Genomic DNA, 23,456 nt, shown 5'->3' with positions numbered 1-23,456 from the left:
TCTGTCTAAATAATAATGTCTTCAGCAGGCACTGAAAAGAATACATGGAAGGTAGGTATCAATCTGCTGGAAGAAACCATCTAGATTCAAGGGTTGCCTTTTAGGCTTGTGCGATAAAGATGGAGCGGGGGTGGTGATGAGGGACATTCAGGATATGCTCACCGTTTTGCTCACTGGTTTCAGAGACTCAGAACAGAAGCCTAAAACTGCAGTCATTAAAAATACATCCTTTGGGGTAGTCCCATAGAAATCCATTGGGGGTATTTTTTTGCTAGTGCCAGCATATACCCGGTATATAAAGTTGAACTTCATAATGCACTACATACTAAGACTGGAGACAAGCATTTTCCAAAGTGTTGCAGGAGGGATCGTTGTTGCTTGTGAGGTGTGCAGCTATCCCACTTTTGCCTGTAAGGAAAAGGTTTGTCAGGTTTTTATCCTGTGCCAAAAACCTGCCAAACCTGCTTGACCCGAGGTGACCCCTTGGGTGGGGGTGGGGAGATAGCCTGTTCACACACACACACACACACACACACACACACACACACACACGTGGATGTACAGTATGGGAAACCCTTCCTCAAACCACTTTCAGCTCTCTCAAAAACAATTGTCTGTCTCCTGCCAAAAAGCCTTTTGCTGTGAGGTTTATATTATAAACATATAAATGCTATTTAAGTGCAATGCGCTTAAGATTTAAAATTGCAGGGTAAGTGTATAATATTTGTCTGTTCCCCTTGTTTGCTGTGATCGCGCCGTGGCTTGCTGAGGGCATCATTTCCTTCCCACATTTCTTTCTTTCTTTTACAATTCTGCCCTAGACACAAATTTTTTTAGACTTTACTAGCCTGTACTCAAGATCCTGTTCGGTATGCTTTTTTTTCTGACTGTGGTGTAAATCCGCTTCTTAATGTGTCAAGGGCGTGTTCATCCTCACAAGGACCCTGCAATGTGGGTCAGCACAATCCCTGCTGTACAGGTGGAGAAGTTGGCAGATGGCTTGCTCAAGAACATCTAAGCGAGTCAATAAATGAGCCAGGATTTGAACCCAATGCACCTCTCAATATGCTATGAAGCTGGTCTTGCATAGCTGCCATGCTTAAAATGCATTCTCCAGAGCTGCCCTGTAGAAGCATCGTGCGGCTGCATTCAGAAGTGTTGCTCAGTGTGACAGTAAAGCTCCCACCTGCAGCACAGGGAGGGAAGAAAATGTTGGCAGTTATTGCCTCTCCCCCTTGCAGATTAGTAAAGGGAAAGGGACCCCTGACCATTAGGCCCAGTCGCGGACGACTCTGAGGTTGCGGCGCTCATCTAGCTCTATAGGCCGAGGGAGCCGGTTTGTCCGCACACAGCTTCTGGGTCATGTGGCCAGCATGACTAAGCTGCTTCTGGCGAACCAGAGCAGCACACAGAAACGCCGTTTACCTTCCCGCCAGAGCGGTACCTATTTATCTACTTGCACTTCGTGCTTTTGAACTGCTAGGTTGGCAGGAGCAGGGGCCAAGCAACGGGAATTCACCTCGTTGCAGGGATTCGAACCGCCAACCTTCTGATCGGCAAGCCCTAGGCTCTGTGGTTTAGACCACAGCGCCACCTTTGCAGATTACATAACCCTAAAGCTACTCTAGAGGGTGGGGCCCCTCTTGAGCAAATTTAGGGGGTCATGGGGGCTGCCATGGCAAAAAAACAAACAAACCGTGCTTCTGACATGGGCACAGCCAGGATTTATGCCAGGGGCGCTGGCTTTATGTTAGGAGGTGCAGAACCTCAGTTTGTTAAGTATTTTTATTGATTTACTTGATTTGTGGGGCTACGCCCATGGCTTCTCTCCCTGTTCTGCTACCAGAAGCCTTACCACCAATGAGCAATACCACTACATCCATCCCACTGTTTCCACGGGTTTTGGCTACAAGACAACTTTGTATGCTTTGAAGTCTGCTCCTATATGGAGGCCCACAAATGATTCAATTAAACAGGAGGCAATTAGGCAAGCACCCCCATGCATCACTTTGTCTATCATCATGTGCTATCTGTTCCATAAGGCAATTTGGTACACATATTCAGGTCACAGTTCTGAGTTTCATGTTCAAACAGCGGCAATACACAACCCAATAGACTATGGCCATTTAGTTGGGAGGAATAGAAGAGGCTAGAAAAGAGGCAGAGCACAATGGAGATCCAGTGCAACGTGGGGTGTGGGTGTGTTTGTGTACTTACACAGATGATCCAATTCCCTCTTTGAAGTTGGAACACCTGGTCAACCCCACACCCATTTTCAAAGGAGAAATGCAAACGACATTGTAATGTAATATATGCCTGGGAGATTGAGATATCAAGATGAGAATCCTTGTGCTCATTCAGGATACATTTGTAAATTGCATCTTCAAAGATTACCGAACAAGGCTCTCCCCAAAGCCAGTGGAACCTCTTAAACATTGTGCATTATTAGTTTATGTATATCTATCCTGCAGACTAGGCATATCATCTTGGCTTTCTCAACTTGGGGGAGGGAGAGGAGGTATAGGCAAGGGAGGCTTTCCTATGGAAAGAATGGACAGCTCTGATTTTACTGAGACAAGAGATTGTTTCTCCCTTGCATCTTTCCCTCAACAAAGCAAGGAAGGAGAGAGAAGGAGCAAGGACTTGGGCACAAGGCAGCCTGACGCTGTCAAGAACAATTTTTTTAAACTCACACTTCCGTAGAGCTATCACGAGGGCCATGGGGGGGGGGGGCTTGAGGGGACTCCTGCAGGAGGAGAATGAGGGTGGTTCTCCCCGTTTCCTTTGTGTGTTTGGAGTGGGCCTTCTCAGCTCAGGATCTGGCCCCTCCACCCGGCTTTCGTGGGGTCGGGGGCGATTGTTTGGCCAAAGCCAAAGATGCTGAAGATCTAGAACTGAGGTTGCCCCCTTCCGCTGCTCCGGCCAGCGAAACCTCCTGCCTTTTCGTGCTCGGGCGCACCAGAATGGACACGTCCTGGCCGAGCTTTCAGGCCTTCGTGCCGCCCCCAAGTCGCCCCAGCAAGCCAAATCTGCACTGAGCCAAAGGATGAGGGAGACACAGCAGCGACCAGCCATCGCTGCGGGGGGAAGGTTGAGATGCTGAGGCCCGGAAGAAAAGGGCAACTTTGTAGAGGTGGAGATGCGCTCAGGAGTAGGAGACGCAGAGCCTGGTGGAAGGAGCTGGCGCCAGAAGGTAGATGGACGCAGAATCCAGGAGACGGGAATTTGGGAGCATGGTAAAGGAGGGAGAAGGGTCTGCGTGGATGGAGCTCCCCTGTCTAGGGTGCCAAGGACTGCCTTGGCTCACCTTCAGGTTTCCCGCAGAACAGGGAGCCCACCCAGCAGATTGGAACAAGGGAAAGGCGCGTTCCTCCTGCCTTTGGGCCTCATTGCAGCTACAAAGGGAGGCAAAATCCAGAGAGATCTAGGAGTCCGGAGAGAGACGGGACCCACGCAGCACCTTCGGGCTCAGCACAAAAGGCACTAGGAAACATCGCCCCCGCGGAAATCCAGGCGTCCCCGCCCTCCTCTCTCCCTGCGCGCTCCCACAGATCCCACCGAATCTGTGCGTCACATATTTTGATTTAAAGCAACTATAAATTCAAACTGCAAAAAAATAAAAAATCCAAACCTTCCACCTATGCGCACATGCCAGGCTCTCTACAGATCCTTAGCGAGGGAATCATTAAAAGGTGGGAGGAGATAGTGAGAGATTCAGGCGCTTTTTTGGTGTTCAAAAAATATTTTGAAAGGTAGTGTGTAATCTACGAGTCTGTGATGCGTTAGGCAGGGTGCATTGAGGGGGGGGGTCTCTCCCCCTCCCCTTGCTCTACAGAGAAGAGATTTCTTTGAACAGAAGAAACTCGCCGTGCAAGCTCCTGGAAGCTCCGAAGGAGCTGGCGTTAAAATATTAGCCTTCTAGGCAGGTAGCACCGCCTTTATGTAAGCAATGCGACTTAGCTGTTGCCCAGTAGGTATCAATATATGCTTGAGATATGGGGGTGGGGGGAGGAGAGAGACAAGGCCCCAGCGCTGTTTCCCTAGATCCATTGTAAAATACCTGATTAGGTAAGATTGCATCAAGTTCCCTCTGATCTCCGTCGGCGTCATTCTTTGCCAGATGTTGAATTCGCTCTCTTCGTGGGAATCTAAGAAAGAACAGGGGGTGCGTCCACACAGTCCACTTGGGGTAAACCGATAAACACACGAGGCAGCGCCCGGTGGCGACTCCAGCCCTCAATGCAATACAATGCGGAGTTGGTTGGTTCGGTTTGCAGTTTGCAAACTGTGGGATCTCACTCCCCTAACAGCCAGGATTGCTTCGGCGCAGAGCGCTCTCCTGCTCCCAAACTTCACTCTCCCACTGAAATTAAAGGGACTTGGAAACACCGGGGGGGGGGGGGAATCCCACCCTGCCTGTAGGGAAAGGTCTCTGCATAATACGCGGCGCAAATGCACCGACACGTAACGGGGAAGCCGCGCGGATTCAGCGTGGAGCCCGCTCCGCCTGCGCGCTTTTAAAGTGTGTGCTTTAGAGGAGACTTCGACTCCTCGTCGTTGGCTAAATTTGGGGTCTCTTCTCCCTAGCACTTCTTTAATCGTGGAGGCGCGATCCTGGATCCTGCTGCCAGCCAAGAGCGGGGTCCTGGCTCCGCTTTGCGCGGGTTTGTTGCCCGCGGGGACGCGCGAACCAGGCCCAGGCCTTCGAGATGCAGAGGTAGGTCTAAGAGCCGGCGCGCCCTCGCCCATTCCGGCGGCGGCTCTCGGCTCTCGGCCGCTTTCTGGAAGCGCAAGAAGCCGGAGATCCTTGGAGCTCCGAAGAGGGAACCGAGAGAAAAACCCGCGTCCTCCCGACGGCACCGGGGAGAGGCAGGCAGGCAAGCAGCGCGGACCTGCGCAACCCGCGCACTCTGCCCGGCTCGCCGGAAGCTTCTGGCAGCCCACCGAAGCTGGAAATGTGCCGGATCCAGAAAACGCCGGCCAAGCTCTCTCTCCCCGCCTCGCCGGCTCCCAACAGGACGCCCTGCTTCCTCTCTCCTCGCTGCCGTAAGATCTCTGCGTTGCGGCTCGGCTCCTCCGCTTACACCAAAGCCGCCGCCGCCGCCGCCACATCGGTCCTTGGATCTGCTGCGAACTGGTTCAACCGAGAGCCGGGGAGAGGCGACTCCATCATATCTACCTCCTCCGAGTCCAGCCCTTTGTTTACAAAGGAAGCTCTGGAAAAAGGAACCGTTAAGGGGGGAAACTGCTCCCCCACCCCGGTTCTTTGTGTGCATAGGGACGAGGACAGGTCTGTGATAACACAAATTGTGCATCTCGCATTTATAGACGTGCATTTATATAGACGCACAATTACTGTCAATATTAAAGAATCGGTTCGGAGGCGGATGGCGAATTGAACGGTTTTACAAGAGAGTCCGTGGAGCGTAAAAAGTGCGTGTGTATGCATATAAAATTGGACACCCATTTCTTAAAATGTGCGATTTGGGGCTTGCGTTGCAAGAGGAAAGGGCCCTTAAATTAAGATTAGAATCTTAAACAACTCCCTCTCCCGTCCGCCTTTTTTTTTTTTAAAAAAAAAAGGTTCCCTCTGCTTTTGTCTTCCTCCCCAAGGGCTCGAATAGATCCACCGAGAAAAATCCCACCCACCCCCGCGCCTTCCTTGCCCCATCATAAATTTGCGCCCTAGTTCTGTCTTTCCAAATTTCTCCGCCGTGGAAGCTTCCCCTACTACCCCTGGCCCGATGCTCAGCTCCCGATGGAAGGCAACGAAAGGAGAGCTCCGTTTGTTGCTTTTACCAAACGCAAATGTGTCGCGGAAGCAACGGCTATTATCTCTTATTAATCTCTCCAGTTACAAGTCAACGGTAACCAAGGAATAAAGGTGGCGGTTTCCTTAAAATTTAAATAAAGCAACTACCCCCTCATGTACTTCCCCAAACTGTTTTTATTTTATTGTAAATAGACAACACACGGCTTCCCAAGTGTAATCAGTCTGGAGCCGAAGCGACGACGAGATGACCCTATAGATCTGGTCGGTTTCACGCCTGCCTCGGAAGGAGCCTCGTCCCTTTCATTTCACTTGCTGGATTTTTATTGTTTGTTGCAGATCCCCCCTCTCTTTCCAACTCTTGGCCTCCAGAAACTACATTTGAATCGTTTGTGTCCTTCCTGGCTTTCCCAGGCCCCTAGATAATTTTTCCCCCCTGCCCCCACCATCGTATTTTTTTTCTTACTTTAAAAATTATATATCTTCATGTCACAACCGTTTCCCTTTTAAAAGCACAAACATCCAATTTGGCTCAGTGTAATAAAATCAGTCGGAGATCCTTAAACGCGACCATTCCGCTGAATTAAGTTGTGAAATCTAATCTATTATATCCATAAAGGAGAATGCTTTCATTGTAAATTCAGGTTATAAAGAAAACTCTACCTGGAGCAGTCAAGTCCCCCCCCAATTTCTCCCCCACCTCCTCTCCCTCCTCCCCATTCGGATTTGCTACTTGATGGCTTATCAAATTACTTCAAAACGCCGGGCTCCCCTTTTTCCATATCTCATTGGAACCAAAATTAAATGTGGCAAGACGTCCCTTTTAACAGCATGAAAAGGTCATAAACTGGCAACAACAACACAGGAAAGAATAAAGACACACAAAATTATTCCAGCCCTTTGCAACTGGGGTTCTGTGATTAATTTGGACCTTTAAAAATATCTCCTATATATCTTAAACAAAGGCAGCAAGAACCCAGAGCCGGGGTTCGACCAACACGCACGCGGTTAGAAATCTATAACGACCCGATCGTGGAAGGAAATTCAATAGACAAGAAAGGGGACCCTTTGAAAATGGATCGAGTTAGCTGGATTGAGAGGTGACAGTCACGATATGTTAAAAACCCCGAACGAAAATGCCCCGTATTCCTTAAAACGCAGAGAGGTCTTATGAGTATATCAGAGCAACTGGGGAGGGAAAGTGGGGGAGCGAAAGAGAATGAACCCATCAAAATTAAAATTTTGGAAGTGTGGGGAGGGGAGGAGAATACGATCTGGCGCCTGGGCTTTCTCCTGGTTCAAAGAACTCTTCTTTCCCGGAAGAAAGAAAAGAAATCCCATCCCCACCCCCCAAAAAACCCCACCATCCACCGATTACATTTATCTTTCCAAATAAATTTACAAACGCACACAGTGAAATTAACCTCCGAGTACCTGGCAGCTTCGAGGCACTGGGGCAAAAATAACTCTAAAGCAGATGCAAAGTTTTAGTTATTAAAGGGAGAAGTGGGTGGAAAGGGGGGGGGAGGAGAGGGAGAGAAATCTGTAGGATGCAGCTTTTGTCAGATCTTGGGAGAAAGATTTATTAATGTGTGGCTTATGTCCCTAGTGTTATATCCTCCTAAAGCCCTGCCCGATTTCCTAGTCTAATCTTTTATTTCCATCTAATTATTTTTTCCCCCTGCCACTTTCAACTCAAGTCTTAAAAGAGGGGAAAAGGGGTGGGGGATAAGCAGGGAGGGAGAAAGAGGCAATATGAACTCTGCAAAATCTCCGGGTTTCCCCCCCCCCCCTTCCCAGCGCTGCAAACCTGAACGCCCCAATCCCAGCTAAAGAATATTAACAAGGGCTTCTCGACACAAGCCCTGTACAATATATAAATCGCGGGAGGGGGAAATCAATTTATAAAAAAATATATATCTTAACTCGAGAGGGGAAGGATTGGGCGCGGAGGGGACGACGAAAGATAGAGCCGAGGACCCGCGAGTTTAAGATGTTAAGCTCAGTATAATAAATATGCGTAAAGGGGAAGAAACCACACTAGCCAGGGCGAGGGTGCAAAGATTTGGTTTAGCAAAGGATATTCAAAATGGAAACATTTTGCAAAACAAGTACCTATAAATAAAGGAATGGAAGCAAAGGGTCTAGCTCCGAACCCCTCTTTTCTAATTAAAATAAAAACATTTGCACGGCAAAGTTTAATTCCACTGTAAAACTCCAGAATAGTGGCGATTTCGATGCAGCAATACAGGGGCAAAAGCGAGATGTTCAATATTAGCACCACTTAATCTTTTGAGGTGGGGAGGGGGGGAAAGACTCAAATGGTGGGTTATTTGAACAAAACGAAGAGAACGTTCAGCTCCATTTTCATTCTGGCTCAGTACATTTTATCAAAGAGAAAAACTGATTTTTTTCCCTTTTAAATAGGATTTACAGTTCGAGACTACCTACGTTTACTCGGAAGCAAATCACAAGGATTTCCACAGCATCTACTAAAAATTAAATAGGACTAAGAATTCCAACCTTAATATAACCCCCCTCAAAAAAAGCCATGTGGCAGATAAGATTGGATCTTAATTATATTCTCTAAATATAGGAATACTTTTAAACGCTGGAGAAAGTTTGGAAATGAAGTTTAAGGCACCCATAAAGTAAAATAGAAAGAATTGCATAGGTGGGAAATCTTGCAAAGAAATCTACTACAAAAATAGTGTTGTGTTTTTCCTGGCTTCCCCTCTCGCCAGTTAAATCGATATTGTTTTTTAGAAGGTGTTTTAATTAATAAAGGAAAAAATGTTTTAGGTATTCAGAATTGGGCTCTTCGAAACTCCAGATGCACAATATATTTAATGCGTGTCTCGCTAAAATATTGTATATAAATATCTTTTAATTTTTAATTTGTTTTAAAGTTCTAGTGGATTCAGGTTTTATATTACCAAAAACGACCACCCCCCACCCCCAACACACCAGCGCTCTAGTTCATTTAGAATATTTGTTCATTACAAACTGGAATATAACTAGAGCAAAATTTCCCACGCCTTTGGGAAGGAAAGCCTTTTTAAAACGCCTGGGAAATACAATGGTAATACTGGCTGTGGTATTTGTGTATTATAGATCCATTGTTCCACAAACCATTAACGTTTTTATTCATGATAACTTGGAAACAAATAATAACGTCATGGGCAGTTTTCAAAGGGAACTGGCGAGCCTATTTTCTGCAATTGAAATTCTGAATCCTTAAAATAAAAAAGGGGATGAGCGTTCATAAAAATCCCCGCTTCCTTGTTCGTATTTGTTATTACGAACAAAAATTAACTTTTCTTCATTTTAGCCATCCATTTTGTTTTCGGCCTCAGATCTACTTCCTTTAAATTTAGAAAATTTAGGTTGTTTAGAATCTGCCGGGCCTCTTGCATGTAAATAGGGTTGTTTTTTGTTCAATTTAAGGGGGCAGATTTTTCATCTTTTCCTGCAATTTCGTATTTAATACAATTATTTTCCTTTTACATTAACAACCGCCAAACCCTGACAAAAATGGTTCCACCTGCCCGAAGCCTAGATTTAAATTAAAATGCCAGCCGAAATATTTGAACATTTACTAGTTTCTGACCTAATCGCCTCTAACTGTTTCTGGGGGGGACGGGACGACTTTGAGTAAAGGAAAAAAAGAAAAAGTTCAAATGAAAGTCCACAATGGTCCAAATATTACCGTTTATTTATAAGTTATTAATACAGTATTATTGGAAATAATGTTACTGGTATTACTGTGGGAAATTATGTCACGTGCCAGTTAGCATTAGGGAATCCCCCCACCCCTTTACGAAAGTGAATTATCACCAGTGTTTCTAACGTTCAGAAATCAAACGCCTAGTTTTCCCCAAGACCCACTCTTTTAAAAATAAACTTACAATACTGTATATGTAAAACCACCCTAATTTTAATACACTTAGAATTTCTTATTACATTTTAGGCGATATGTAACTGTTATAATCCTGCATTTCCATTTTGGGCCTGTTTTGCATTTGAATACAATCCTAACACGGATTTAATTAACTGATTGATATTTTTTTTAATAAAATGTTTTATTTTCGCTCCAGTACAATGGTATTTTGCGCGTTCCATTTCCCAAGTATTCGAAACAATCAGATCCAGCATATATATATATCTATATTGTCTCTTTATTGGATGTTATTCTGTTTTAAATAAGGTATTGGGATGAAGGGAATGGGGCGAATTGTCCACAATCACGGGAGGTGGGGAAATAATATGGGAGGCGGGAAATAAATAAAACCACATACCTGCAAATCCAGAGAGCCAGTCCCTTTTCCCCCAATGAGTTATTAACACACAGAGAGAGAGAGATTGGGGGTGGGGAGCAACCTCCCCAGTGTTTCCTTTTTTCCCCTCCTGCCCTTTTCTCCACACACACACACACACACACACACACACACACACACACACACTTATACGCACGCACCCCTTCCCCCAATGAAACATTAAAATTCAACGCGGATTTTCTCTGCAACCCTGAAGCGGGGGAGACTTGCTTCCTGGTTGGGATCTCGCCTCCGGCCAAAATATTTTACAAGCTCAGCTGGGAGGAGGAAGCAGCATCTCATTACAGGCGATCCCTCTCCCGTTTCCCCGTCACCACGTGTCTTCGCAGTCCCTGGGCTTTCGCACGTACATCCGGGTCTCCGGCTCGCCATGGCTCTGCCTGCAGTTCGTCGCTGGAGACCGGAGCGCCGCAGAGATCAGCCGCTTCGCCTGCCTGCTGTCTCGATTCCTCCACTCGGATCCTTTTCCCCCCAAGCTTTGCAAAGCACAACCTCCCCCCCACGACAGCAGACCAGACGCATTTGTTTCGCCCCCCCCCCCAGACCAGCGGATTTGCATCTTCCCAGCTGGAGAGGGCACGGTCCCGGTGCATCCGGGAGAGAGCAGTCCCCTCCAGGATCGAAGGCGATTGCCCCCGCTTCTTGCTCGATCGGCGATCTGCTGCTGCTGCTTCCAGCAAAAAATAAAAAGTTATTGCAAGCGGCGCTTTCCTGCCAGAGCTGCCTGCTCCGTCGCCGGGCTGTGCCTTGCAGCAGCCGCTTCTTTCTTCTTTGCAGAATCCGATCCTGCCCCCAACTCTCCCTTTCCTCCCCTCCGGCTCTCCTGCTGCTGCAGCCACCCCTCCTCGCGTTTGCACACACACACAGCTCCGGCTGTGCATGCCTGCTTTTGCAGAGAAGGCTTTGCATGGAGGCGGCCGCGGTGCATGCAAGCCGGCCGCGATAAATAACGCTCTGCTGCAGCCGAGGCTGCCCGAGAGGCTTCGCTGCCCGGCTCTGCTTCAGGTCTCACCCCCAGGGAGAACGAAAGGAGAGAAGCGGCGGCGGCGGAGCTGGGAGAGAGGAGCGCCCGGGGCGGGAGAAAGGAGGGAGGGAGGGAGAGGAAGAGGGGGGGAGGGGAAGAAAGGCAGTTTTGCTGGGAAGAACCGCTACAGCCTGCCCTTCCCCCACCCCTCGCAGCTTTAATCAATGGGAACTTCTCCGCCGTGCCTCTCTTAAGGAGGGGCGGCCTTGTTCACCCTCCCCCCCCAACAACACACTTCCCCCCCCCCTCCACCGTAGTCAAAGCCAGACTGGCTAGCAACCGGGATAAGCTCTTGCAGCTCCTCTTTCCCGGCTCAGTTTCCTTTCGCTGCAAAACAAGCCAGCCCCCCCCCGCGATTTTCCAATGGGGGGGGTCCCAAAGGCGCTCGTCCACCTTAAATCCCCGCAGTCGCGCCTAGCAGCTCTCGGCCAATCAGCGGGACGCCTCGTCTCGCTTGAATGACTCTCGTTCTTTGTTTGCGGAGAGGGAGGATCTCTCCAATCTGATAAAGGAGAGGAGGGTGCGGGGGAGGGGTGGGGAAGGAGGCCCAGCTGTTGGAGGCTCCTGAGCCAATCGGAGGCCAGAGCTCTTGCCTTTGGGTGTGCATTTATTTATTTTTTTGCTCCAGAAATTCCGGCTTGCGCTGGGGGATGCCCTTGCTGCGGGCGGGGGCCTGGAAAAAAAAATCTCTCTCCCCTCTCGCTATATTTATACTGGCCTTTCAAACTCAACTCATCCAAGGAGCTATTAGGCTGTCTGTCTGTCTAGGGCAATAATGTTTGAACAGGCCTTCCAATCTGTGACCGTTTAAACAAGGGCCATTTCAAGGAAAGGCATATGATTGATATTTCAAATATGTCTCTTAAAAGAAAAAAAGGGGGGGGAAGAGGCCACACCGCCAGGTTATGCAGAACGTAATAGGCGCTGAACTCGGCGCGCCTTTGTAGCGGCGCTCCCCACGGTGACCTTCCGGACCTCGACTGAACATGAACTCCCCACTCTCCCCACCCCACGCCACCCCCGGTTAGGAACCGAAAGCAGGAAAGCACACGCGCTGCCTCTTTCTCTTGTGTTTTGAAAGGTGATGTCAGCTCAAAATCAAGCCCATTCGGGAAAATAACAACTTAAGAGAGTTGTTAACATTTCTAATTTAATCTATCCGTCCGTTCTGGGGGAGAGAGAGAGAGAGAGAGAGAGAGAGAGAGAGAGAGAGAGTGTATATGTGTATGTGTATGTGTATGTGTATGTGTATGTGTAACTAGGACAATGAAATCTGTTAATGGTTTTAAGGCTGCAAGTCCTAAGAGTAAGTTCCCCTGAAGTCAATGGGGACTCCTCCTGCTTAGACGCCTCTAGGATTGTGCTGCAACGTCTATTTGTTGTTTTGCTTTTAGGCAAGGAATAATTATAGGAAACAAATGGATAATGCCTGAACCCAGGTGTCATCTGGAAAATACGGCATTCGGTGAAGTTTTTTTTTTTCCTTTTACAGAACAGCGAAAACTTTAAAAGGGGAGGTTTTGTGGGAATTCATCTGAAGTACAGTGATGTACTCCGAAATCCTTTTCAGAAAGAGCAGCATTGATTTAATGTAGTGTTTTCTTTGACTACTGAATGAAAGCCTGCAATTTGCATGTCCGCAGGAGACAGAATTCTAGAATACATAGGACTCGCGCTTGTGGTGAGTGTCGAGGTAATTTTGCTGTTTTGAATTTTAGGAAGCTTCCTTATAACAAGCCAGACTATTAATTCATCTATCTCAATATATTCTACACGGACTGGCAGCAGCTCTCCAGGATGTCTGACAGTGGTCTCCTAGTTTTACCTGGAGTGAACATGTGACATTCTGCATGCAAGCTCTACCACTGAGCTATTGCCATTCCACTTTAATTTAGCAACATGAACCTCAGCATATTTAATCAGGAGTATGTGCCACTGAATTCTTGGGAACTTGTTCTATAGTACATCCCCCAACCCCCCTCACCCCAGTCCCAATGTGTTTGAAGCCATCCTGCTTCTATGACAAGCAGCTTGCCTTTTCACAGCCATGTAAACCCATTAATTGCCACTATGATAATTTATAAAGGATCACCTGGCCTTTAGATATTACATAATCAATAATCGTCCAATTTTTTTTTGAAATGTCAGATTTAAACATCTCATTAAAAAAAATAGCAACTTTCAAATTCACCATTTAATTTTGTGGTGATATTTCAGAATTCAGGCAAAATAAGATCATATCATGAAAAAAACACCCTACAATTAAATGTGTCAGCGTTGGGGGTTTTTTTTAATCCTTAATTCACTTAAAGTTCAAGGGCTGATTTATTTTTTAGTAACAAACACACACAGAGAGAGAGAGAGAGAGAGTGTGTGTTATTAAAACTGGTAGGGAAATAAGATCTTCATATCTTCTGTTTTGAACATCTAACCAGATTAGATTTTGAGGTGTATGCGGATACAGAATTATTTTTTGTGTGCAATCAAAAACCCCTTCTCAAAGAAGGGACTGCTACTAGAATATATAGAAACATTCCAAGCAATCCACAGTTCATCAGCCTTGGTTTTGCTCTTTAATTACCCCCAGAAGGCCTGAAGCCATTCTCCCAGCCATGCAAAGACCTACTTCCTGTATGCAACTCTTCAGTATGGCAGAGAGAACAAAATCTGAAGTCGATGACAGGGTGAAATTGACTCAATATTGCCGTCCCCCAAGTAAGCAAATGTGGGGCCACAAGTGCCTTAAATCTGCTCATGTAAATGTTATCATAGCCTTTACATAAATTCTCTTGGGGTAATAGTTCCTTGGGAGTTCAGATTTTCTCCTGGGTAAAGCCAGTTCTGATTCCACCCTGGCAGCAAATCCGGGCCACATGTGAGGAAATCAACCATAAACTTCAGAAAGCAGTTATTTTACGGCGCAAGGAAACTGGGTCATGGCACTGTTTAGCTAGTCGTCTTACATCAGAGTAGTATTCATCAGTACGAGACATTCACACTCGATGCTCATTCACACAGTCTAGGGAGGGTGGCTGTACCTAGTCACACTATTAGGCAGGGTACAGTGGCTTTCCTCAGAGAGCAGAGTTTTGGGTATCATTAAAGGGCAGCAAACTGTCAATGGCTATGTTTGTTTTATTTTATCTTTCACCAGTGGGGGTGGCGGTTTAGATTTTCTGCCTCAGGCACCACAATGTCTTGGGCTGCGTCTCTGGCTGTACTTGCTTAACATCTGCTACAGGGTGTATCGCCGTTGCCTATATGTGTGAGATGCACATGCTACATATAATTGACTGTGCATTCTAAAATCCACACAGCAGCTGTCTCTCATTTTAGAAATTAAGCACTGGAAGCGTCAGGACTGGGGAAACCATTCCAGACACTTTGTCACTCAAGGGCTTAACTGTTGGCTGACGGTGCCTAAGTATTTAAATATTTCCTCGGTTCTGTACAGGGCCGGACCCTAAATATTTGATGCTCGCTCTTCAGAATTTGAAATATTTCCCCAGAAAGTTCCTGTGTGTCGCTACATTGTGTGTCACTGAAAATGTACACGCGGCCCAAGTAGAAGATTGCAAACTTGCCAATGCTACCAACTGAAGCACATTGTGGTATAGGGATACAGAGTGCATCACTGTATGCCTCCTGGCTGTCAATATCATGGCATACAGCTTGCTATGGATGATGGGAGCGTCACAGCCCTTGACACAAGGCACTTTAACTTCAACAGAATCTTCGAGTGAGTCTGTATTTCAGGATCGTATTAATGGTTGACCCTTAAGGGGGAAAACATATAGCAAAGTCAACCAACTGGAGTAGTAACAGGAAGATATAAATGTACTCAGATGCTTGCAATTTTGCAAGTAAGAGAAGAACCCTTTTGAGTTAGCTGCTTATTTAAAATAAAGAAAACTGAGTTGGGTTATTGAAAAGGAACACCTTTTAAAAACTTGATAATTTGCTTCTCTGTCTTTATGCTGTTTATCCATGCCAAGGGACCTTTGAAGGGGGAGTAGTTCCAACTGGGTAACCAGTTTTGTCTCATTTTATTTGCTCTGTTTTGTCATTCTCGATTTCCATCCACGGCTATGATAATGTTGCAATCCTTGGGTTGGGCAAATGTTCTTTAGGTCTGGCCCTGCCCAAATTATTTGCATTGAAATGAATCTTAAAAGCAATTAAATAGATCCTGTTTGGCAAACCCCACCCTCACCTTTATTTATTGTTTCTATTGGGGTGGGGGGCTGTTACCGGTAAGAGTAAAAGAGCAGCTGCACTGAGTCAAGTCCACTAAGCCCTGTATTGTATCTCCCGACAGTGGCAGGATCCAGAAGCCTGAGGAAATGTACATCTACAGAGTGTATTAGCCAAGTAATCTTTTTATTGTTCCCTCTCAGGGCTGAACTATCATTGCTTTTGCAAAGGGTTACTCTGCTTATCTTGCATACATTCCAGCTCCAATTGAGTCGCTCACTATCTGTACTCTGTGCATTTAATTTCCCTAGGACCACAATTCCACACCCCTTACAACAATTTTTTCCCAATTTTATTTTATTTACTTACTTTTATATTTGCCTTATCTTCTATCAAGGAGCCAAAGGTGGCCACCCATGCATGCACTGACAAGACCCAGACCTGCTTAGTTTCGACAGGGTGGTGGTGATTTCATGTGCTTTCCTTCTATACCATGGAAACCATGTGCATATACAGTACATACCTGAGACTGAGGATTACATTGATGCTGTAGTTTGCAAAAGGGTGTGCCATAATAAAATGGGTTGTCTTCATTCTAATTCAGGCACTATTCCGCCTCCTACTTGTGCAAGTTCTCCCAGCCATCCTTGAACAAGAAGTTGCACAAGGACCATGCCGCTTGGGAACTCATGGTTGCTGATTAAAGTACGGTAACTTCCCTCATCTCAGGAAATGTGTCCTTCTTGGCTGGTAAAGGTAAAGGGACCCCTGACCATTAGGTCCAGTCGTGACCGACTCTGGGGTTGCGGCGCTCATCTCGCTTTATTGGCCGAAGGAGCCAGCGTACAGCTTCTGGGTCGTGGCCAGCATGACTAAGCTGCTTCTGGCGAACCAGAGCAGCGCATGGAGACGCCGTTTACCTTCCCGCCAGAGCGGTACCTATTTATGTACTTGCACGTTGACGTGCTTTCGAACTGCTAGGTTGGCAGGAGCAGAGACCGAGCAATGGGAGCTCACCCTGTTGCGGGGATTCGAACTGCCAACCTTCTGATCGGCAAGTCCTAGGCTCTGTAGTTTAACCCACAGTGCCACCCGTGTCCCTTCTTGGCTGGTAGCAATGCTCATAATCTAGCGGCGAGGCTGGGAAGTGCATCCCTGACATTGCAGAAGTTGCCTTCAGCCTTGATCATAGAGGCATGCAATCGTAGAATTGGAAGGGATCACGAGGGCCGCAATCCTATTCAACCCCCTGAGATGCAGGAATCTTTTTGCCCAACCTGTGGTTCACACCCATTGCCCTGAGATTAAGAGTCCCATGATGAACCTAAAAGAGGACTTCGTTTGTTTCTATTTCCCATATCCATAATGCAAATATGAAAACTTTTGTTGGCTGGCATGTGCTTTCAGGTTTCAAGTTTCTTTCACTTTCTCTTCCTCATCATATTCATAGAAAAGAGTGAAAGGGTCAACTGCTCTTTTTGTGCCTTGTGTGAAAACACTCGCTGTGTTTACTTATACCAATAAACATCCAAGAGCGCTTTTGCAAAGAATAAGAAAAAACCTGGAAACGGAACTGAGTCTTAAGACTTCAGTGTCTGAGTCATCCTGAATTTGATACTGTATTGTGCTTTGCCCTGACAATTGTAGTGTATGTGTGCTCCACAATTCCCTAATTCTGAGGCACACTCATGAGTTCACACAAAGACTTGGGGGTCTTTCCCAGTGTCCAGAACTGAGGGGACCCCTTTCAGCAGTTCTCAACCTGTGGGTCCCCAGATGTTGTTGGACCACTACTCCCATCATCCCTGAGCTCTGGCCTTGCTAGCTAGGGGTGATGGGAGTTGTAGTTCAACAACATCTGGGGACCCACAGGTTGAGAAAGGCTGCTTAGATTATGTCTTCCAGAGGGTTGCTTGCTCTGCAAGTACCGTATTTTAGGGGCTGACTTTGCCTCATAGCTAGCTAGCATTGTTATTCTTGCCCTTTGTGAATTCGTCTCATCCTTTTCTGAACTTAGTTATGTGCATTTTGGCCAAGGCTTGTTAAACTTTGTGGCTGAATTATGTAGCATGTCTGAAGTGCAATAAAGAGGTAACCAGTGTCTCCTTACCTTCTCAACATTGCTAGTTGTTTTCTCTGGTCTGTCTTAGGGTTTATGAGGTTTATTTATAGGTAAATGTATTTTTTTTATGACTGAGGCCACCTTGACACTGAAGTTATCCATTCGTTTTTGGAATTAAGTAGAAGCCTTGCTAAAGTGAGCCTCCAGGTACTGGCTTCATGAATTGGAGAAGGGAGTTGTCAACCAGCATCTTTTTGGCCTTCACTTGTTTTCTGGGTGGCATAAACATTTGAAAATCAGTCAATAGGTAATGAAGTCCTAGCTATTATATATTCTGATTATTTTAGGAGGCAGCTTACTCAACAGGCTGGCCAAAATCTGTTCAACAGGTTGGCCCAAAATCTTGGTTTTCATTATGCAGAATATTGGTTTCATTATGTTTTTCATTTGCTAATTAGCATTTAAGCATTTCAAACATCTCAAACACTGTTCTTTGCCCTGGAAGTTTTTGAAAACGGAAGGGTTTCAATTTTTGACAGTGGAACAAACAAATATAGCTGTCATGGCTAGTAGATGTTGGTAGACCCATGACTTTGTCTCTAATTCTTCATTTAAACATACACACACCCTCTTCAGAGATAGCAGCCACTATCACTGTTTCTTGTGATGAAAAATTCCATAAGTTGGTTATGCATTGTATGAAACATTAATTCCTTTCATCCAGATCATCAACTTCGTTGGATGACTTTTTCTTCCCATTTCTAATATTATAAGAAAGGAATACAATATTTGTATTGTTCTTATGTAGTTTACGTTCTGTTTGTATTCTGCCTTGATATTTTCTATGGATAGGCAGTACTGTATACAATTTTTCGTATATCTCTATCCCCATTGCCCATGCTCTTCAGAATGTTATAACATTTCCCCATAATATCTCATCCATTTCCCAAACTCCAGTTGCCTTAGTCTTGCCTTGTAGCTGAGGACAGCTGGTTTCAAGGAACAGGCTGCCTCTGAGCACATCCTGAGCCTAGGGGTTCATTTTCAAAGCAAGAACTGAACTGAGCTTTCATAAAAGTCCATTCCTAATCAGCTTTCTTCATCACAACAGCCTCATTTAGATGGTTAAAGCAGTTTTTGTTGTTGCTGTTAAGCAAATGGGAGTCAGAGCCCCTCATTGATCTATGGGTGTGGGCAGGGGGGCAACTGCCCCCAATCAAGTAAATAAATTAAAATACTAATAGAAATAATCAGAATATTTGGAATGGAAATGCTTGCTGAGGTCACTTGGATGATGTTGTGGCGCATTCTAGTGATGCAACTGGCAACCCGAATGAGCGATGGGTGTTGCTTCTGCGAACTGACCAATTACGTTGGTTCTGGAACAGGAGAGGTGGGTGTCCTGCCCCCCTAAAATAAACCCCGGCTATGCCCATGCATCAGTCTACTGCAGAATACCTGGATATCTACCACCATGGACCACCCCTGGAGGATAAGACTTTCATCGGCTACTAACCCTGATGGTTATGTTCTGTTTCCACTGTAAGAGGAGAATACTGTTGCATGCAGTTCCTGCTTGTAGGTATCTAGCTGGCTGCTCTAAGAACTTAATTCTGGACTAGTTGGGCCTTTGGCCTGATCCAACAAGGCTGCTCTTATGTTCTTACAGTGTAGACCATTCTCCGCATAGAACTGATCCAGTAGAACAGTGGTTTTCAACCAGTGTGCTGTGGCACCCTGGGGTGCCTTGAATGATGTTCAGGAGTGCTGCAGGCAACACCAGCCTCTGTCCCTCTTTCCTTCCTTCATTCCCTCCTCTGATGCCCTCTCTGATGCCCGTCTATGCCTGCCAAGGGCTTGCACAGATGTTTGTTGCAGCAGCCCTGGCTACATGCTCCTCAGGCGAATGGTGCCTCTGGGGCTGGCCAGGGGGGTGCTGGTTGCCAGGAGCTGAGGCGGCCTCAGAGTAAGGGAGCAAGGGAGCCCGTGTAAGGGACGCGGGTGGCGCTGTGGGTAAAACCTCAGTGCCTAGGACTTGCCGATCGTATGGTCGGCGGTTCGAATCCCCGCGGCGGGGTGAGCTCCCGTCATTCGGTCCCAGCTCCTGCCCACCTAGCAGTTCAAAAGCACTCTTAAGTGCAAGTAGATAAATAGGAACCGCTTTATAGCGGGAAGGTAAACGGCGTTCCGTGTGCTGCGCTGGTGCCGGTTTGCCGGAGCAGCTTCGTCACACTGACCACGTGACCCGGAAGTGTCTCCGGACAGCGCTGGCCCCCGGCCTCTTAAGTGAGATGAGCACACAACCCTAGAGTCTGACAAGACTGGCCCGTACAGGCAGGGGTACCTTTACCTCCACATTTGCCAAGCCATGTGCAAATACTAGGAGCCTGGTCTTCTGCCCTTATTGGGTCCAAAGAGCAGACTTTTTTTGTTTGCTGGGGGCTCCAGATTCTGCCTGCAGGTACACACTCACAATCTGATTCCTGGTAAATTGCCCATGATTCCAGCTTGAGAGTATCTCTTCCTTAAGATACGTCCTATCCGGTCTGTGTTATACATTCAAAGAAGCTTTTATTGGGGTGGGGAATCTGCTGACCTGCACAAGCAACCAACGACAAGCCCCAAGAATTCTGTGGATATAACTGTGATGTTTTCAAAACCATGCAAATACATAATATGGCTACGTTTGCCCAGGCTATCATATATCCAATCTTCAGCTGCAGTAAGAAGGTTTTTTTTTTTAGTCTGCTTGTTGTTTATTATTGTTTGGAATGGGATATGCTGCAACTACAAGTTATGTTTACAGAGAAACAGTTTTATAATAAGACCAAATCTTGACATTCACGGACAAGTGGGAGGAATAATCTGGCATATTTCCCTATGAAGATTAATCTGAAAAGTCTCTTCCCAAGGAAGTAGGCTAGCCTGGACAAACTTGATAAAGTCAAAACAGGCTATTAACCATTTCTTTCTGTTGTATGTTGTTTTACTTGTTTGTATGCTTTTGTCCATTGAGATATCATAACTATACTCACGCAATTTTGGGGCTTGTAGTTGGCTGCCTATGTTGGATACTCTCATTGTATGTTTTATGGTATCCTGAGATTTTGCTGAACTGACAAGATGGGGAGATTTTCTGGCTGAGGTCATCGATCAGAAGACGTCACCTTCTTACCCCAAGTATAGATCACATGCAAAACAAAGGCTGTTTGGGATTTGTACTGCCTGCTCCAAGCATGGAAGTGTCCTAAGAATCCTAATAAACAAACTGATTAACTGAAGCGCCAGCATCCAGCCTTTTACAATAGGTAAATTCCTGCACTTTTCAAACCACAATTCAATTTAATCAGCGTTTAAAAGAGACCATCCCAGGAACCATTTTACATATAAAGGTGGGGTGAGTGCCTCTGTGCATGTGCAGAATGCTATTTATTACTAAGGAATGCATGGCCATATAGGTCAACAAAAAAACAGTTAAGAGGACGTAGCATTTAAACAGGATCAAGGCTCTGCATTTCTCTCGCTGAGAACACACCAAGCAATAAATCCTTTGGAAAGCTGAAAGGAAGCGTGAGAGGAAGCCTTGGCTACGCAGAAGGATCTGGTCTGAATGAGGAAATGCAGACCCAATTAGTTCCTGACAGATGGACAAATGGAAACAGAGACGGATCAGTAGATGGATGGCGATACCTGGATAGGAAGAGGGAAAGCAGCAAAGATGAAAACACAGACTGATGTACTTAAACATGTTCAGATGGCCCACCTATTTCACTTTCTTCATTTTCTTCTTATCAGTTGCTGTTCTCCTGTTTCCCTTAGGAGGAAGAGGAAGAGCCGCTTCTCAACATAGATTTTGCAGCTTTAATTGATGACCAGCTGCAGGTCAAACATAAATGACCTGCCTTGACTAATTTTGGGGAGAGCTGCTCCCCCTCTACCCCCTCATATTTTTGTCATGCCGTTTCATTTCTGGGAGACTGGTCTGCCCACTGGATTTGGCCAGGAGCAGCCAAGGGCATCCTGCAGCCTGCATCTGACGCCATTCCCGATTTTCTATCCCATCGTCTCTGCCGTTCCCTGTATGAGAATTGATGCTCAAGGCATCCTGCCACCTCTAACCACCCCCACCCCTGCAAAAATTAGGACAGCCAAGTTGTTGAGAAAGATAATTCCATTCGCCGTTGGAGTAGGAGCTCAAAAGGACAGATGAGAGGAGCAGAGAAGGGGACAGGAAAGTCCAGCGACAAAGGGAAGAAGCCTTTCTACACAGAGGTGAAGATGGTAATCGAAAGATGATGAGCCTCTGAGACTTGCCACCTTCTCCTCCAGTACCCAAATATTCCTCCCTTTTTTAAAAAAAGTATTTTTTATTTCCAGTTTTAACAAAGGGTGTGGGGGAGGGGATTATAAATGAACGGAAAGGAAAGGAGAAAGGAGGAGAAGAAGGAAGAAAAGAAAGAACGGTTTTGGTAGAATTTCAGGGTATAAAACTGATTGGTTGAACTCTGAATTAATGCCAGTGGGCTTATGGTAGACCATCGACTATATACACCCAAAGGCAATTTTATTTGTGCCCAGAGGGCATAACGTATCTAGGTATTTTGGTTCTGAGAGAGATTTCTCAAATGATTAAAAGGAATTTAATTAGGGTGCTGAAGGATTTTTCCAGCGATTTGGAAAGATGGGCGCTACCTACTGTAAATTTAGTATTTGGGGCAGTTAAGATGAATGTTCTGCCATGGATAATATACATACTTAATGGTGTTCCACTATATATTCCCTAAGTGTATTTTCAAAAGATTAATGGGATATTTAGCAAGTTTATTTGGGATACCTCTCCACCTTGTTTTCCACTGAAGAGAATATAGCTTCTCCCATGTATTAGCCCCCTTGCTGATTTCATGCCCACCCCAACTTATAATTAGGCTCTGTTTCATGTTTATACCTTGCATGAAATAAAAAACAGATCCCAGCAGTAACCAACTTTGGAAATTTGAATGTCATTTCACATCACTTCCTATTGTAATTTATCTCCCGCAACCCCCCCAGGTTGTGATCCCCACCCCCCACCCCAGGTAGAAAATGAGAAACCACACACAGACATTATTTGCTGTTTCATGATGTCTCAGTAAAAATCTGATGCAGCAGAATTAAAACAGATCCTCTATAATTGGCATAACTTTATTTTTTAAAATATATATATATATTTCATAAAATGTATATATGCCTGCTTGTTAAAACAACTTCAAAGTAGTTTACTAAAAGGGGGGGGGAACAATAAAATTTTCAGTTAAAAATGGTAAAAGCTACTATTTCAAATATTCCAATTTTTTAAAAAAATAATTAAAAATAAAATAAACAATAAGCTAAAAATGGATTGAAACACATTTCAGCCTTCTGGGTAGGCTTGTCTAGACAAAAATGTTTTTATCAGGGGCTGGAAAGGGTACTGCCGATAGGCATGGGATTCCAAAATATGAGCAGTGCTACAATTTATTACAAACGTGGAATGGGTATTATGTGGCTGTTAAGTGGGCAATATACGGGGGTAAGGCAATCTCGCAATCACAGTAGCCTTTTCAGAAGATCACTGCATTTCTTTTGTTTTCTGTTCTTGGTTTTGTACTGTGCTTTCACTGTTTATTTTTGTAAGCCGCTGTGAGGGTTGGAAAGATAGTACAGCAATGTTCAAATGGATTAATAATACCTTCCCCCCCCCTGCTGTGGCCCATGCTTAGGCTAGGAGCCTCCCTTCAGAGACCGCCAAGATTTTGCTCAGTTCTTGGAATCCTGGACTAAGGTCGAGTCTTCCTTCAGTTTTACTCCACTGCTTTTCTGGCGGTTCCAGTTCGTACTTTCCCCCAGCCAGGAGTTCACTTCCCCACCCTCTCCAGCACCATGGGAGCTGCAGTTCACATGAAAAACAGATGAGGTGGTGAAACTTTTCCTGGACCTTAGACTGCAAGTTAGGGGAGGGTAACATGACTGAATGGTCCTCCATTGAACAAAAGCAACAGGAGAATGTGCTAGTTTTCCAAAGAGAGGAGTTTTGTTTTGTTTTTCATGGAG

At 45.7% G+C, this 23,456-nt stretch overlaps 2 long non-coding RNA genes across 3 annotated transcripts; one reads left to right on the top strand and one right to left on the bottom strand.

The window, feature by feature from the left end:
* Window positions 1-11,350, bottom strand: LOC308579893. Of its 2 annotated transcripts, none has more exons than XR_014004606.1 (3): window positions 10,220-11,350; window positions 537-10,187; window positions 1-506 (listed from the first exon to the last, which is right to left on the bottom strand). It is a non-coding gene; the product is annotated as an uncharacterized lncRNA (long non-coding RNA). The 2 variants fall into 2 exon arrangements; XR_014004607.1 differs by having other exon boundaries at window positions 1-1,186; window positions 4,061-10,187.
* On the top strand, window positions 6,767-22,433 carry LOC308579905. Its single transcript, XR_014004624.1, has 4 exons — window positions 6,767-6,870; window positions 12,624-12,812; window positions 13,719-16,030; window positions 21,207-22,433. It is a non-coding gene; the product is annotated as an uncharacterized lncRNA (long non-coding RNA).
* The last annotated feature ends 1,023 nt before the right edge of the window (window positions 22,434-23,456 follow it).

This window comes from Podarcis bocagei (assembly GCF_964188305.1).
Source record: "Podarcis bocagei genome assembly, chromosome: 2".
NCBI lineage: Eukaryota > Metazoa > Chordata > Lepidosauria > Squamata > Lacertidae > Podarcis > Podarcis bocagei.
The sequence above is the reverse complement of the archived record's forward strand: the minus strand, read 5'-3'. Positions and strand labels throughout refer to the sequence as shown.